The 12,086-nt window shown below is 35.0% G+C and overlaps 1 protein-coding gene and 1 long non-coding RNA gene across 6 annotated transcripts in view; one reads left to right on the top strand and one right to left on the bottom strand.

Annotated features, from left to right (window-relative positions):
- LOC145307655 (long-chain fatty acid transport protein 4-like) overlaps positions 1–12,086 on the bottom strand; it is a 138,966-nt gene that overhangs the window by 30,712 nt on the left and 96,168 nt on the right. The window lies entirely within an intron of this gene.
- LOC145307680 (uncharacterized) lies at positions 88–4,967 on the top strand. Its single transcript, XR_013875566.1, has 4 exons — positions 88–150; positions 1,338–1,366; positions 1,864–1,998; positions 4,897–4,967. It is a non-coding gene; the product is annotated as an uncharacterized LOC145307680 (long non-coding RNA).

Raw genomic sequence — 12,086 nt, 5'->3', positions numbered from 1 at the left:
TTTTCAGTATGGCTAAGAACCAGTTGAAATCCAGCGGGTATTATATTAATCGGTTTCGTAGCCATACTGGAAATATACTTAATTTTAAATAAATTTTCAGAAATATTTAAAATGTTTCAAGCAGTTGCTAGGTCCAGTTAAAAATCCTAGGCTAGTTCAATGAAAGAAAATTAAATCAAAATAGAACAGTTATTAGATAACCTATTAGATATGTATTAGCGACTACGCCCCTAGAAGTCTCTAGAAGTTTTAAGAGGAAAAAAGTTTCAGTTTTAAAAGAAAAAAGTATAAAAAAGTTTTTGAAGGGGTCATTTTTTATTGGAAGGATGAAGATAACCAACCCCCAAGATAGTTAAAAACCTTCCCTGAACATATAATTGAAACTTCACAATAAAGGAAAACCATATATATTGATTCAGTAGTTAGCAAAATTTTTGCTACAGACAAGAAAAGCTTACTATTTTAGGATTAGAAGCGTCCTATTGAGATGAAACCATGTAAAATAATTCATAGAAAAATTTGAAAAATGAAAATCTTTAATGGTTAGAATAAGTACCTACCTACCTAACAGGCTAACATATAATTTCATAGGGGATTATACATACAATTACACAGTCCCTCCTCCCTATAAAAAAAAACTGCACCCCTTACTCCTTTTTCTAAGCTTTTTCTCATTAATTTAGACTTGTTAGAATTGGCCTATTGATTTCAAGCTTTGCATGGGAATTCCTGAAGAAGTTAGGTGCTAATTACGAAGCGTACCAACTCTATAATTGTTATCTAAAAGTCCGTACGTCCATTTTAAACATGATGATTTTTAACTTTTTTACAACATTTTATTATTTCATATAGTTATCTGATTCATCTGATTTTTCAATACTGATTTCTAGGACAACATATTACAAATTCATAAGCGAAGCATTTGTATAATCAAGTCCTAAAAATGTAAGTTTGTTTTTTAAACAGTATCCTGTATTCAAATAGTTATACAACAAATTTAATCCATACTCTATCTGTGCTTTTTATGAAACTATTGGCTGCGCTCCTAACACTTAGAGGCTCTGTATTCGAAGATTGAAATAGCCTAATAACAACACCATGACTTAAATCTAATAATTATAATAGCATAAAACCATCCCATGACTAATATATAGCTTCCCTATAAATCAAAACCCAATCGGTTCAGTAGTAATTTGAATCTTAATCTATAGACAAAAAAAACCTTACTACCTTATAAAATTGGAAAGGAGACCTATATATTTTTAATCATAAATGGTTTTAAGCTATTATTTAAAACTAATTTTATCACAATTCATTGAACTAACCCTTGTATTTAGAATTATAATTAAGAATCCAAACAAAAAAGGTTTCAAGAAAATAAAGCTTTTTATCTGTAACAGAAGTCGAGTAAGGGGGAAGTAGGTTGTGCTAAAATTCCGTAAAGGTGCGAGTTTTAAGGCTTAAAAACAGTAGTAGAACGTTAAATATATGTCAACTTAAAAAAAGTTCTATCCTAGTTCTTTTCAATAAGGAATACCTACACATATTTAGTGAATATTATCGTTCTACAACTGTTTTTAAGCATTAAAACTCACACCTTTATGGAATTTTAGCACAACCTACCTCCCCCTTTGTATTTTTTACTTCCCTGATTTTTAGAGGTACAAACGAAAAGAGGAATGGAATTAAAGAGCAGCTTTGTCATTAACAAGAATGGGATCTAGTACAATTCACGATTAAATGTTCCTGGTAACGATTATTTAAAAAACTTTAAAGGCTGCTAAAACAGCCAAACGGTGGAATGTATAGATTGTACAAAATTTTAACTTACAAAAAATGGTTTCTTGATATGACCTAAAAAAGGTAAAAATGGAAGAAATGTGCAAGAAAAATAAATCTACGAAAAGATTTAAATGTCTGGAATGCGGCAAGTCATATAACCGTCAAGTCAAGCTGCAATGGCACATGGAGGGCGTACACTCAAATGAAACATTTCAGGTTAATTTTTTACAGGGAAGGTAGGTTGTGCTAAAATTCCGTAAAAGTGTGAGTTTTAAGGCTTAAAAACAGTTGTAGAACGATAATATTCACTAAATATAAATATATAAAAATTTTGTCTATGGTTCTATTCAATAAGATATACACATATTTAGTGAATATTATCGTTCTACTACTGTTTTTAAGCTTTAAAACTCACACTTTTACGAAATTTTAGCACAACACAACTCCCCCTTTTTGTTGTGTTATCATAAACTAGCAGCCTCTGGGAGCATGTAATTGTAAAATGTTTTCTTTACAATCTATGATAAGGTCAGCTGTTTACCAAAATATATATTTTATGCGCTATTTATTGGGAGGGTGGTGGTAACCTCCCCCTAAAAGAGCTATAAACCTTCCCAGGACCTATGAAAAGCTTCACTGTAAAGAAGAACCATATCGGTTCAGTGGTTAGCAAGATCCTGGGGTTACAAACAGACTTTATTTACTTTATTATAAAGATGTATAGGGATGAGATACAACCTAATTATGGCAGGTGTACTACTATAGTAATTGCCTGACTACATATTTACTCACAGTTTTATTTCGATTTATACATTTAGATTCTAATTTTTCAGTTCTAACTTATGACACTTAACAACAGTAATTGTTTGTTTTTCCTTTTGTCCATTTAGAGCTACGCTTTTATGGATGTTGTCATCCTTGTTACCTAAAAGCTACCACTACCATGTGTGTACTCTTATTTTTTAGTAGCGAAGCTACTCTATAATTCACTATGTCCGTCCGTCAGTCAGTCAGTCCGTCAGTCCGTCAGTCCGTAACGCTATGGGGGAAATGGGATTTACTCAGCTCCTATAAAAGATAGAATGCTGAAATTTTTTGACAACATTCTCATCATTAAGGAGCACAATTGACTATAAAACATCATTGGCGGTCGGACCGCTTTTTAGCAGGTTTTAGGCTATTTTTATATTTTTCACATTTTTCTCCATATCTTCAGTGTTTATGGTCCGATTTTCAAATTTTTTTTAGTTATAGATATCAAAATTAAATTTCCCGTCGTTTAAAGAAAACAACGATGAAGGCCAGACTGCCTTTTTAGCAGGTTTTAGGCTATTTTTATATTTTTCATATTTTTCTCCATACTTTCAGTGTTTATGGTCCGATTTTCAAAATTTTTTCAATTATTGATATCAAAATTAAATTTCCCGTCTTGTAAAGAAAACAACCATGACGGCCAGACTGCCTTTTTAGCAGGTTTTAGGCTATTTTTATATTTTTCACATTTTTCTCCATATCTTCAGTGTATATGGTCCGATTTTCCAAATTTTTTAAGTTAAGGATATAAAAATTTAATTTTCTGTCGTTTTAAGAAAACAACCATAGCGGCCAGATTGCCTTTTATCAGGTTTTTGGCTATTTTTATATGTTTTACATATTTCCTCATATCTTTGTTTTTTTATTCAACTTTTTTGGGATATCAGGATCAAAATAATTTTCCCCATTGTTATGTGCATCTTTATTTTTATGTTACTTTGACCATCGTCATCATACAAAATAAAACAAGGTTTCGTGTATACAGCATGACCCTCGAAAAAGTATTTTTAAGCATCTGCAGCCCTTATTTCTCAATGAATTATTAAGAAATGCATATGTCCTTGTTCTCTATAGTATTCCACGTAAGTAGATATAATCATATTTTTTTTACCTCCATTAACACCGGAGATTTTTAGTGCTAAAGTTTTGAAAAAGTGACTGAGGAAAAAGTAACTTTTAACATGATACGACTTTTTTAGCAAAATTAAGCTAGAAATCCTTTTATTTTTGTTACTAGCAGAAACTTTATACAAAAATGAAATAAAAAATTTAGTTTTTGAGTAAAAAGCATTTTTTTACACATATTTTTTGAGTCTTTTTAGTTTAATGATATTTTGAAAAACTTATTAGGCAAAATTGTTTAAGATTAAAAAACCAAATAAATCTCTATGAATATAGCAGGAAAATTGTTTTTGTTTCACAATCCTAACTTTAATAACAAACAAGTTATAAAGAAAATAAAAATAAAACATAATGATTTTTTAGTCTAAAAAGCTTAATTTACCCCTTATTAAATAATTGAGATGTCAGAAAAGTAGGCGGAGCAACTGTCATAATTAATCCTTTTCTATAAATAAGGGTTAATAAATAACCTAAAATTTGCAAATAATCAATTCATTCAGTAGTATTTTTTGCCATTAAAAATTTATATTTTTGGTGGAATAAAAAAGAAATAATTAGTTAACTTGTTTTTCTTTGTGTCTCATTATTCAATTGCCAGAAAAACATAATATAACCATCCAAAAAATAAGAGAAACAAAAAAAATTCTTTTTCTCAGTCACTTTTTCAAAACTTTAGCTCTAAAAATCTCCGGTGTTAATGGAGGTAAAAAAAATATTTTTATATCTACTTACGTGGAATACTATGGAGAACAAGGACATATGCATTTTTTAATAATTCATTGAGAAATAAGGGCTGCAGATGCTTAAAAATACTTTTTCGAGGGTCATGCTGTACAATAAATCTATTCTTGATTTTAATAAATACCCTTTAAATCTACTTGTACGTATTCCCATCTATGATTTTTGTGCTTCGCTACTTATGGATGTTATCATCCTTGTGTTATTGTAAGTTGTGTGAGAAAAAGGAATTCAACATCCGTTGAATTTTGTCCGTCTGTCTGTCCGTCCATAACGCTATGGGGGAAATGTGTTTTTTGAAGATAGACAGCTGATTTGTTTAATGAAGATTCCTATTATATATGTGCATCTACTCTATACATTATTTTGTCCGTATGTCTGTCGGTCATGCTTAAAACCTTTATGTTTCAGTTAAAAAAGTCCTCAGTTTTCTTTTTTTAGTGTGAATTATGCGAGAAAACTTTTGTCAACAGTCGGGGCCTTCAACATCACATCAAATTATACCATCAAGGATAATAAACACATAAAAAAAACTGTGTAGACGGACAGACAGAAAGAAATACTGACAGGTAGACTTACAAACAGACAGAAAGACACACAGACATAGAGACAGACAGACGGACAGACAGACGGACAGACACACTTTTTACTTCAACATCACATCAAATTATACCATCAAGGATAATAAACACATAAAAAAAACTGTGTAGACGGACAGACAGAAAGAAATACTGACAGGCAGACAGACACATGGACAGACATATAGACAGACAGACATTCAGATAGACAAACATATAGACAGACAAACAGACAGACTGTCACACTTTTTACTTCAACATCACATCAAATTATACCATTAAAGATAATAAACACATTTTAAATATACTTATTTTGTGGGTTCAGACGGACACACAGACAGACAGATATACAGACAGACACACAGATTGATAGACACATAGACAGACATTCATACATACGGACAAACAGACATAGAGACAGACAAATGGACATATGTGTAGACTTTCCAGGGTTGTCATTTTGGGCGGGCGGTTTTGGGCGGGCAGTTTTTGGCGGGCGGTTTTGGGCCGCCCAATATAAGGTCCTTTTGGGCAGTTTTGGGCACCCCCCTTTTAGGGGGAGAGAAAAAGGGGAGGGGGTTAAAAAAGAGGGGGGGCCTATTTTTTGGGTGATATCCTTATACTAAAGTAACAGGATGTGTGTCTGTGTGTTTGTACCAAAGGATCTCGCTAACCGCTGAACCGATCGGGTTCTCCTTAACAGGGTAGCTTCTCATAGGTTCTGGGAAGGTTTATAACTATTTTAGGGGAGGGTACCACCACCCTCCTAAGAGAAATCGCCCCTAGAAAAATATTACACTCCCCCAAAAACTTTTTAAACTAAAAATAAAAATGGGGGGAGGAAACCCACCCCCCCCCCCCCCAAGAAAAATTTTTTTTTCACTCCCTCAATTTTTTTTTACTTTTTCTTTTCAAATCTAATATAATAATTGGATTATCAAATTTGACTCTACCCTCCTCAAGTGCCCTTAGAGGCCTCTAGGACCGTAGCCGCTAGTTAAATATATAAATAAGTAAGCTTTTTTTGTATCTAGAGATAGATTTTGCTAACTGCTGAACCGATATGGTACTCCTTTCCAGTGGAGCTTAAAGCTTTTATAGGTTCTGGGATGGTTTTAGGCTATTTTATTTCTAATAATAAGTCTAGTTATGGTTTTAGGCTATTTTATATCCTTTTTATATGCTTTTTACGACATTTGCCCAAAAAGGGTGCCCAAAACCACTTTTGGGCGCCCAAAATCCGCCCAAAACCCTTTTGGGCAATTGGGCCGCCCAATATCAAAAAAAGTGCCCAATTCGACAACCCTGAGACTTTCAGACAGAAAAACAGACATACAGACAGATAGACTTACAGTCCGACAGACAGACAGACGGACATACGGACAGACAGACGGATAGAAAGACATGCAGACACACAGACAGAAAGACATTCATACAGACAGACAGACATACAGACAGACACACAGAAAGACAGAAAGACAGACAGACATACAATAGACTAACATACAAACAGAAAGACAAACGAATGGACAGACAGACAGACGGACAGACAGACAGACGGACAGACAGACAAACAGATAGACGTACAGACAAACAGACACACATAGACAAACATACAGACAGACGAACAAACAGACATTACTTTTTTTAAAATTTGAAATACAAAACGGCCCCCTCCTCCCTTCCTTAGTGCCCCTAGAGGCAGTAGGGGGGCATAGCCGCTAGTAGTTAAATATTGTGTTTATTTTATTGAACTAATAGGCAGGAAGGAAGGAAAGGTTTTCCATTGTTCTGTTTGCAAAAAAGGAATGGATATAGAATATACGTGGATATTTTGACAGGGGAAAGATTGTCGTAAATTTTTGTTTTTAACCTGGACATCATTTATTGGTCAGTTCGTTCATCATGTAGGAGAGTATTGGGTAAAAGGGGATGGAAGTTATTTTAGCCAGCTACGAGTTTCACTTTGTTAATGAACTTGAAAATCTGATGTAACATCCAAGTAATAGATATAGAATATACGTGGATATTATGACAGGGGAAAAATTGTCGTCAATTTAGGTTGCTAACATGGACATCATTTATTGGTCAGTTTGTTCATCATGTAGGAGAGTATTGGGTAAAGGGGGGGGGGGGTCTTTATTGCAGCCAGCTACGAGTTTCACTTTGTTAATGAACTTGAAAATCTGGTGTAACATCCAAGTAATGGATGTAATTGTAGAATGTACGTGGATATTATGACAGGGGAAAATTGTCATCAATTTAGGTTGCTAATATGGACATTATTTATTGGTCAGTTCTTTCAATCAGTAGGAGGGCAGGGGTGAAGGGGGGGGTCGTTATTGCAGCCAGCTACGAGTTTCACTTTGTTAATGAACTTGAAAATCTGGTGTAACATCCAAGTAATGGATATAGAATATGCGTGGATATTATGACAGGGGAAAAATTGTCGTCAATTTGGGTTGCTAACATGGACATTACTTATTGGTCAGTTCTTTCAACCATTAGGAGGGACGGGGAGGGGTAAAGGGGGGGGGGGTCGTTATTGCAGCCAGCTACGAGTTACAATTCGTTAATGAACTTGAAAATATGGTGTAATATCCAATTAATGGGTGTAGAATAAACGTGGATATTATGACAGGGGAAAAATTGTCGTCAATTTGGGTTGCTAACATGGACAGCATTTATTGGTCAGTTTGTTCATCATGTAGGAGGGCCAGGTAGAGGATGGGGTAAAAGGGGATGGAAGTTATTTTAGCCAGCTACGAGTTTCACTTTGTTAATGAACTTGAAAATCTGGTGTAATATCCAAGTAATGGATGTAGAATGTACGTGGATATTATGACAGGGGAAAGATTGTCGTCAATTTAGGTTGCTCACTTGGACATCATTTATTGGTCAGTTTGTTCATCATGTAAGTGGGCCAGGTAGAGGATGGGGTAAATGGGGTGGAAGTGGGGAATCGTTATTTGAGCCAGCTACGAGTTTCACTTGAACTTTAAAATCTGGTGTAACATCCAAGTAATGAATGTAGAATATACGTGGATATTATGACAGGGGAAAAATTGTCGCCAATTTTGGTTGCTAACATGAATATCATTTATTGGTCAGTTTTTTCATCATGTAGGAGAGTATTGGGTAAAAGGGGATGGAAGTTATTTTAGCCAGCTACGAGTTTCACTTGAACTTTAAAATGTGGTGTAACATCCAAGTAATATATGTAATTGTAGAATATACATGTATATTATGACAGGGGAAAGGTTGTCGTCAATTTTTGTTGCTAACATGGACATCATTTATTGGTTAGTTTGTTCATCATGTAGGAGGGCTATGAGAGTATTGGGTAAAAGGGGATGGAAGTTATTTTAGCCAGCTACGAGTTACAATTCGTTAATGAACTTGAAAATCTGGTGTAACATCCAAGTAATGGATTTAGAATATACGTGGATATTATGACAGGGGCGTCAATTAAGGTTTCTAACCTGAAATTAATTTATTGGTCAGTTCGTTCATCATGTAGGAGGGAATGGGGTAAATGGGGGAATCGTTATTTAGCCAGCTACGAGTTTCACTTTGTTAATATACTTGAAAATCTGGTGTAACATCCAAGTAACGTGGATATTATGACAAGGGAAAGATTGTCGTCAATTTAGGTTGCTAACATGGACAACATTTATTGGTCAGTTTGTTCATCATGTAGGAGGGCTATGAGAGTATTGGGTAAATGGGATGGAAGTTATTTTAGCAAGCTACGTGTTTCACCTTATTAGAGATGATGAAAATCTGATGTAACATCCAAGTAATGGATATAGAATGTACGTGGATATTATGACAGAGGAAAAATTGTCGTCAATTTAGGTTGCTAACCTGGACATCATTTGTTGGTTAGTTTGTTCATCATGTAGGAGGGCTATGAGAGTATTGGGTAAAAGGGGATGGAAGTTATTTTAGCCAGCTACGAGTTTCACTTTGTTAATGAACTTGAAAATCTGGTGTAACATCCAAGTAATGGATGTAGAATATACATGGATATTATGACAGGGAAAAAATTGTCGTCAATTTTAATTGCTAACATGGACATCATTTATTGGTCAGTTCGCTATCATGTAAGTGGGCCAGGTAGAGGATGGGGTAAAAGGGGATGGAAGTTATTTTAGCCAGCTACAAGTTTCACTTTGTTAATGAACTTGAAAATCTGGTGTAACATCCAAGTAATGTATGTAGAATATACATGTATATTATGACAGGGGAAAGATTGTCGTCAATTTAGGTTGCTAACATGAATATCATTTGTTGGTCAGTTCTTTCAACCATTAGGAGGGACGGGGAGAAGTAAAGGGGGGGGGGTCGTTATTGCAGCCAGCTACGAGTTTCACTTTGTTAATGAACTTGAAAATCTGGTGTAACATCCAAGTAATGGATATAGAATGTACGTGGATATTATGACAGGGGAAAAATTGTGCCAATTTTGGTTGCTAACATGAATATCATTTATTGGTCAGTTTGTTCATCATGTAGGAGGGCTATGAGAGTATTGGGTAAAAGGGGATGGAAGTTATTTTAGCAAGCTACGAGTTTCACTTTGTTAATGAACTTGAAAATCTGGTGTAACATGAATATCATTTATTGGTCAGTTTGTTCATCATGTAGGAAGGGATGGGATAAAGTGGGGAATCGTTGTTTTAGCCAGCTACGAGTTTTACTTTATTATAGATGATGAAAATCTGGTGTAACATCCAAGTAATGGATGTAGAATATACGTGGATATTATGACAGGGGAAAAATTGTCGTCAATTTAGGTTGCTAACATGGACATTACTTATTGGTCAGTTCTTTCAACCATTAGGAGGGACGGGGAGGGGTAAAGGGGGGGGGGGTCGTTATTGCAGCCAGCTACGAGTTACAATTCGTTAATGAACTTGAAAATCTGGCTGCTAACATGAATATCATTTATTGGTCAGTTCGTTCATCATGTAGGAGAGTATTGGGTAAAAGGGGATGGAAGTTATTTTAGCAAGCTACGTGTTTCACCTTATTAGAGATGATGAAAATCTGATGTAACATCCAAGTAATGGTTATAGAATATGCGTGGATATTATGACAGAGGAAAAATTGTCGTCAATTTAGGTTGCTAACCTGGACATCATTTATTGGTCAGTTTTTTCATCATGTAGGAGGGCTATGAGAGTATTGGGTAAAAGGGGATGAAAGTTATTTTAGCCATCTACGAGTTTCACTTTGTTAATGAACGTGAAAATCTGGTGTAACATGAATATCATTTATTGGTCAGTTCGTTCATCATGTAGGAGGGAATGGGGTAAATGGGGGAATCGTTATTTTAGCCAGCTACGAGTTTCACTTTGTTAATGAACTTGAAAATCTGGTGTAACATCCAAGTAATGGATGTAGAATATGCGTGGATATTATGACAGGGGAAAAATTGTCGTCAATTTAGGTTGTTAACATGGACATCATTTATTGGTCAGTTCTTTCATCATGTAAGTGGGCCAGGTAGAGGAAAGGGGTGGAAAGGGGAAATCGTAGTTTTAGCCATTTACAATTTCACTTTGTTAATGAACTTGAAAATCTGGTGTAACATCCAAGTAATGGATTTAGAATATACGTGGATATTATGACAGGGGAAAGATTGTCGTCAATTTAGGTTGTTAACTTGGACATCATTTATTGGTCAGTTTGTTCATCATGTAGGAGGGGAGGGGATGGGGTAATTTGTTAATGAACTTGAAAATCTGGTGTAACATCCAAGTAATGGATGTAGAATGTACGTGGATATTATGACAGGGGAAAAATTGTCGCCAATTTAGGCTGCAAACATGGACATCATTTATTGGTCAGTTTGTTCATCATGTAGGAGGGCTATGAGAGTATTGGGTAAAAGGGGATGGAAGTTATTTTAGCCAGCTACGAGTTTCACTTTGTTAATGAACTTGAAAATCTGGTGTAATATCCAAGTAATGGATATAGAATAAACGTGGATATTATGACAGGGGAAAAATTGTCATCAATTTAGGTTGCTAACATGAATATCATTTATTGGTCAGTTCTTTCATCATGTAAGTGGGCCAGGTAGAGGATGGGGTAAATGGGGTGGAAGTGGGGAATCGTTATTTGAGCCAGCTACGAGTTTCACTTGAACTTTAAAATGTGGTGTAACATCCAAGTAATGAATATAGAATATACGTGGATATTATGACAGGGGGAAAGATTGTCGTCAATTTAGGTTGCTAACTTGGACATCATTTATTGGTCAGTTCGCTATCATGTAAGTGGACCAGGTAGAGGATGGGGTAAATGGGGTGGAAGTGGGGAATCGTTATTTGAGCCAGCTACGAGTTTTACTTTATTAGAGATGATGAAAATCTGGTGTAACATCCAAGTAATGGATGTAGAATGTTCGTGGATATTATGACAGGGGAAAAATTGTCCTCAATTTAGGTTGCTAACATAGACATTAGTTATTGGTCAGTTTGTTCATCATGTAAGAGGGCCAGGTAGAGGTAAGGGGTGGAAAGGGGAAATCGTAGTTTTAGCCAGCTACAAGTTTTACTTTATTATAAGTCATGAAAATCTGTTGTAACATCCAAGTAATGGATGTAGAATGTTCGTGGATATTATGACAGGGGAAAAATTGTCATCAATTTAGGTTGCTAACATGGACATCATTTATTGGTCAGTTCGCTATCATGTAATTGGGCCAGGTAGAGGAAAGGGTTGGAAAGGGGAAATCGTAGTTTTAGCCAGCTACGAGTTTCACTTTATTATAAGTCATGAAAATCTGTTGTAACATCCAAGTAATGGATCTAGTAAATACGGTGATATTATGACAGAGGAAAAATTGTCGTCAATTTAAATTTCTAACATGGACAACATTTATTGGTCAGTTTGTTCATCATGTAGGAGGGCTATGAGAGTATTGGGTAAAAGGGGATGGAAGTTATTTGAGCCATCTACTAGTTTTGCTTTGTTAGAGATGATGAAAATCTGGTGTAACATCCAAGTAATGGATGTAGAATATACGTGGATATTATGACA

This window comes from Acartia tonsa, chromosome 15 (genome assembly GCF_053477335.1).
Source record: "Acartia tonsa isolate MP-2025a chromosome 15, ASM5347733v1, whole genome shotgun sequence".
In the NCBI taxonomy this organism is placed as follows: domain Eukaryota; kingdom Metazoa; phylum Arthropoda; class Copepoda; order Calanoida; family Acartiidae; genus Acartia; species Acartia tonsa.
The sequence above is the reverse complement of the archived record's forward strand: the minus strand, read 5'-3'. Positions and strand labels throughout refer to the sequence as shown.